The sequence below is a fragment of the Cucumis melo genome, chromosome 1 (assembly GCF_025177605.1).
Source record: "Cucumis melo cultivar AY chromosome 1, USDA_Cmelo_AY_1.0, whole genome shotgun sequence".
NCBI lineage: Eukaryota > Viridiplantae > Streptophyta > Magnoliopsida > Cucurbitales > Cucurbitaceae > Cucumis > Cucumis melo.
The window spans coordinates 23,316,771-23,323,029 of record NC_066857.1 but is presented as its reverse complement, the minus strand read 5'-3'; positions in this window follow the sequence as shown (position 1 = coordinate 23,323,029).

Sequence of the window (6,259 nt, the reverse complement as noted above, 5' to 3'; positions counted from 1 at the left end):
AAATTTTTCGAACTATTTTATGTTAATTACTACTTGACGTCTTTTTGCGTCAAGTATAGTTAAATTTTACTTGATGAAAAAAAGTAAAATACTTATTTTTATTTGATATTTTTTAAAAGTCAAGTATATAATATTTTATTTTTTAGCACAAAAAGAAATTAAAAAAAAATTGATCCTTTATTCGCCCTTCCCGTATTGACCCTAACATATATAATTTGTTCATGTTCGCGTACACCTTCTGCATATTGACCCTTTGTTCGCGTGAAAACCCTTGTCTCCACTGATTTGATGTTGTCGTATGACCAATAATGACCATTGGCCGATTTTCTTCCTTCTTCGTCGTCGCTACAGCTGTCTTGTCGGTTTCCTTCACTTTCGTCATTCCATCTCTAATGTTGCCTTTCCTTTGATGCTAGGTTTTTTCTTCTCACTTTCATCTTCTTCAGCCTTTGATTCATTGATGATTTCTCGTTTTTAACATCTTCTTCATTGGACTTACACGCTTTTGTTTTCCCTCTTTTAGCATCTTTCTGATCGGATTTACTCTCCTTCTCCATAGATTTTCCGACTAATTTCTCCCTGTTCATCCAAGGTGATTTCCACGTTTTTATAAACTTATTTTTTTTTTCTTAATTTGCTCTTTTTTTTTAGATTTTACAACTAAATTTTCTAGTTTAAAGTCTCCATGTTTTGGCATTTTCTTGATCAGATGACGCCTTTTGATCATTTTCCTCTTCTTTCCAAATTGGCTCTTAACTTGCCTTTATTTTGTGTAATTTTTGGTGATTCAATTAGTTGCTTTGACATGTAGATGAGTTTCTTTGATTTTTGGATTTTTTTTTTTTTTTGCATGACCCCATGTATTTTTTATTCTTTTTCAATGAAAATTGTTATTTAAATTTATAAAGTAGATGAGTATCTTTGATGACCTTTGTCAAACTACGTAATATGTATTATTTTCAGTTAGGTTCAAGACACTAATGACGAACCTAGTCCAATAAAACTACACAAGAGAAAGTTGTAAGTACAAATTAATGGATATATATAATGTAGCTATACTGTGTTATTATTTAATCATCATAATCAATGATAGTTAGAACATAATTGTTGTAGTCAGATTTTTATGGGGGAACTCTCGATCCACGATAAGTGTCAAGAGTTCCCCAACATTCCGACGCCATTAGTACTATGTTGAGAATGCCCCACAACTTCTGACGTGTACATGCATGGCATCGGGATAAACATAATAATTATTTAAATATTTTCTTTCTACTAACATCGTGCATGTGCATGTCTAAAGTTGTAGGGGCATTCTCGACGTGTTACTACTGGCATCGAGAATGCCCACACAACTCCCAACATATTACACGTGACGTCGAAGAATGGTAAATCTTTTGATGCTCATCTTACTGCATTGGAGGAGACCATATCTACCGATGCTTCATCACCCGACGTGTTATTGAAGCATCGAAAGAGACACTATTTCTTGTAGTGTGTAGAGATGCATATATGTAACGCCCAACAATTCGATATCTCTTTTGGGTTTTGTCCATTGTCATTAATGTTAAGTGGGGTTATGGAAATTTTAGATTTATTGGAAGAACCTTACCATTTGGATTTTCTTGAGTAATTAAAGTTGGGAATCCTCATTTGTTTAGGATAATAAGAATCATTTTTCCATTTATTTATTTATCTTATTATTTTAATTTTATTTTGTTGGAAATAATTAGGGAAGCCCATATTAAACTAAAATTGGTTGTTTTGGTGAGATTTGGAGAGAGAGAGAGAGGGGTTGTTTTGGGTTTTTAAAAGGAAAGAAAAGAGTCATTTTTTTATATAAAAGGGCCTTGGGACTCGTGCGTAAAGAGGGAGAGAAAGAAAAAAAAAAAAAAAAAAGGAATTTTTTTGGAAACCCTAGCCGCCGCACGCCGCCGCCGCCGCCGCCGCCGCGTACCCGAGCCGCCAAGCCCTCCTCCTTCTGTTCGTCAGCTCAGCCGGATCGTTGCAGCCGCCAGCCGTCGCGTGAAGCCTCGTTCTGCTGCGTCGTCGAGCAGCTCAGCCGAGTCGTTCGCAGCCGCCAGCCGTCGCATGAAGCCGCGTTCTGCTGCGTCGTCGAGCAGCTCAGCCGGATCGTGCGCAGCCGCCAGCCATCGCGTGAAGCCGCGTCCTGCCGAGTCGCCGAGCAGCAGCAGTTGACGATCGTCAGCCGCGCGCCTCCAGCCGTCGAAGCCGAACCCACGTTTCGGCCGACGCCCGAACCCGAAACCGATCCGCGCCCGCTCGCCCGAAACCGACCCGCGCCCGCTCGCCCGAAACCGAACCCGCTCCACGCTAGCGCACGCCCGCTCCGAGTCGTAAGCCGAGCCCGCGCGCGCCCATCCCACGCCACGAGCCGCGCCTGCGCCAAGCCGAGCCGGTCCCTGTCCTCTTTCAGCCGAGCCGCCAGGACTAATTTGGCTCCTTCCACCTAATTTTTGGTAATTAAATCAATTATTTTGGCATTATCCAGTAAGATTCAATATTTTGGGCACTAGTTAATTTAATTTGGAATTAAATTAGATCATTTTTCCTTAAGGGACGTCTTGGACCAAGTAACTGCTGCAGCGGGGGATTTCTTCAGTAGGGGCTTGAGCACTGCAATCTCCTTCTAGGGTTAGTCATTTCGAATGAGTTTTGAACCGTTAATCGTGGGCGACCTAATTACGAATTTTGGCATATTAAACAGTTAGGACCTCGTCGCTTGGAAAGCGTACTGCCTCGCGGTTAGGACTCGTCAAGTAAATCTCCAGGTAAGAGATTCTACTACTAGCTCCATGCTTAGAAATATGAGATGATGTATACTCCAATTTTGCATGTTGAGGATTGGACGGTACGATGCTTGAAATCAATGTTAGTATGATGTAAATGACGGTATGGTTATACTATAGCCTGTTATGTGTGGCGAGAGCTGTTATAGCTATACGACGAATGTCGAGACGGAGAGGGCAGAGATGATTTATATGATATGTTATATGCTGATGCCATGTGTATGTATACTGCACTTAGGGTACCTGTTAGCTTGATCTGTTAGAGTCGTACCTGCATGGGTGTCCTTCGGGATCACCACCTATTGAGGACTGTGTGGTCCGACGGGACGCCAGTCTAGCATGGATATAGATATGACTCGAGTGACTCGACGGGGTCCTCGCATCCCGACTGTCCTAGGTGTCCCCCGGGGCACCGAAGACCAGAGTTACGTTCCTACGGGAGCGCATGATTGCACGTGTTCGGGAACGTGCCAGAGATTGGGTACCAGTTATCAGGACTCTAACAGGAAGTTAACAGGCACCTAGTGGGACTAGTAGTGGGTCCCTTACTGAGTATTTTTATACTCACTCTCTTCGTTTTATGTTTTCAGGTAGAGGACGGGGCAAGGGCAAGGGCAAGCTGGCGAGCGACCCGAAGTGAGACCGTGGAGGGCCATAGGGACTACCGCTTCCGCTTATTCTTATTTCAGATTTTCGCATTTGAATTTGAGTACTTTTCATCACTTACCATCTTTTATGTAGATAGGGCCCGAGTAGGATTTCAGATCGCTTTTACATTTCTGCATGACTACCTTGTTTGAATTTTATAAATAAAATTTCTTAAACTGTATGCGTTTTGAAATTTTTTCATGACTTAAACCACTTGTTCTATATTGGTAATGACTTCGATTCAGTATAAGGAGTCGGGTCGTTACAATATATGTATGCATCTATATATATGTGTGTAAAGAATATGTATATATTGTATATGTTTATTTGTATTGTATATCTATATTGTTTATATATGTGTATATATTTATTTATATATATTTGTATATATGTATTGTATATATCTATATCTATATCTATTGTACATTTGTGTGTGTATATATATATAGTATATATCTATATGTATTGTATATTTGTATTGTATATATGTATTATATATATATATATATATTGTACATTTGTGTGTATAATGACACGTGAATTGCTAGAAACATGTGAAGTGTATGGCTAACACAATAGCAAGCAGGCTACCATAAGACAAACAAAAATCTTCTTTCTAAAGAGATTCGATTCAGAACTATTATATGTCCAAGGTCCAATATTGAAATAATTTCATAGTTTTTCCTTGACTTTGTCCTTGCCAACAAACAATTTGAAATGCCTAGACTTTTTTAGAACATGTCCACGTCAAATAGTAATGATCTCTTTTTACACTGTATATATATGTGTGTGTATATATAGATACATACACATATATAGATAATAAATTATATGTTATCAACTAACAAATGAAGTGATCAATATAAATCAAATTATATGTTATCAACTAACAAATGAAGTGATCAATATAAATCAAGTGATGAATATAAATGTTATGAAAAAAATTACGGGAAGAATTTGTTAAATCTTTTAATTCCCTTTTTTTCCTAAGTTTCATATAACATTCAATATAATTAATTATAATAATCAAATTACTAAGTCAAATAATAATATAGAATCTTTATAGTATTCAATTAACCCATCAACATCTTGATAGTTTCATCGATATTTTTCAACTTTCATAGATTTGACTTTGACATGAGAGGTTGAATCGATATATATATTCTTATTTTATTGTAGAAAATTTAAGAAACATAAAAAACAAGCATCAAAATATAACTGATGTGAATATAGTATATAGATAATAGACATGTTAAATACTTGTTTTAAAATCATAAAATCTTTATCTACTAATTTTGATTGACAAAACAATGGAAAATGTTATAAAAAGAAATGTGACAAATAATTAGGCAAGCGTTGAAAAGGCTTAAATGTCACTCTTTTGTAACTATTTTTTTTTAATTAAGCATATTTTTAATAGAATTTGTTAGAGTTGTTTGCAAATTTCTTAATTACAGTTTAATTATTACTCAAAATTTAGAAAAAGATTAAATTAACTTTGCTTTCCTTAGCTTTGAAAAAATGGAATTTGATTTTTTAAAATATTGTTAAAAAATAGATAAACAAAATAAAAAAATTGGAAGTGGAATAAATGTTTATACATACCTATTTGAGAGCATTCAAATTTATATTTAGGATATGTCTATGGATCACCTACATGCACATAATTAACAAAAGCCAACAATGAAATGTTACTAATAATGACAATATAAATATAATATTGATAAATATTATGTATTTTGATTCATTACATCTTCCTTTAGTAATTATTTCAATTTTTATATTTATTTTTTTTAATTATGTTCTTAAATTTTTATTTATTAAAAACAAAAACTATATATGTTCGATAGTTGATTTTATTTTCTATTTTTGAAAAATAAAAGATAATTTTTGAAAACGTTTTGTTTTTATTTTTAATCTAATTACTTCATACTTTAAAACCAAGCATTTTGCTTAGAGAAAATAAAAGTAAATCAGTTACCAAATACACTTACTTTTTAGATATTAATTTTCAAAAACAAAAATTAGAAAAATAAATTGGTTATTAAGAATGTATAATCACCCTAAGCTTGTCATTCTTTTTAGATTTAAACATTTTCATCTATAGATCAACATTTTTATTATCATGGTTTTATAACAAATTTAACAAAAATATTTTTAGTGGCATGAAAATCATGTTATTAAGAGAGGGTAGAATCAAATAGTTAACCTCTTATGTCGATGTGAATGAAATTCATGTGGATATATACAAACATTCGTATAAAAATATTGACTTGTTGAACAATGTCTCATCTTACCTATACTTAATTTGACATTTTTTAATATACTAAAAATTAGAAATAAAAGTATTCAATATTTTTTTTTGTTGTTTCCTAACTTTTTGTTTCTTTCTACCTTTTGGATATGTCACATAAGTCCAAAACAACTTATTTTTTTTGTCCTAATTAATAAGTTGCACTATATGATCATTTAGTTAATATTATTAATGACAAAATAATATTATAATAAAATAAAATTCAAAATTTAGAGGCATAATTAAAAAGTTTTGATAATTCAACCAACCATGTTTATTGTCATTCTATATTTATGAGAAGAATGATTAATGATTCCACTATTGTTAATGGCTATAAATATAGATTGGTTGATTATTAGCAACTTTTCATATGCACCACTAGTTCCAACTATTTCTAATTTCTAATTACCTTACAAATGCATATGCATAAAAAGGCCGCCTAATTGTTTTTGAAAAACTATTGATTTTAATTCATGGACATGTATATTCTATATTCAACTTCCATCACGGT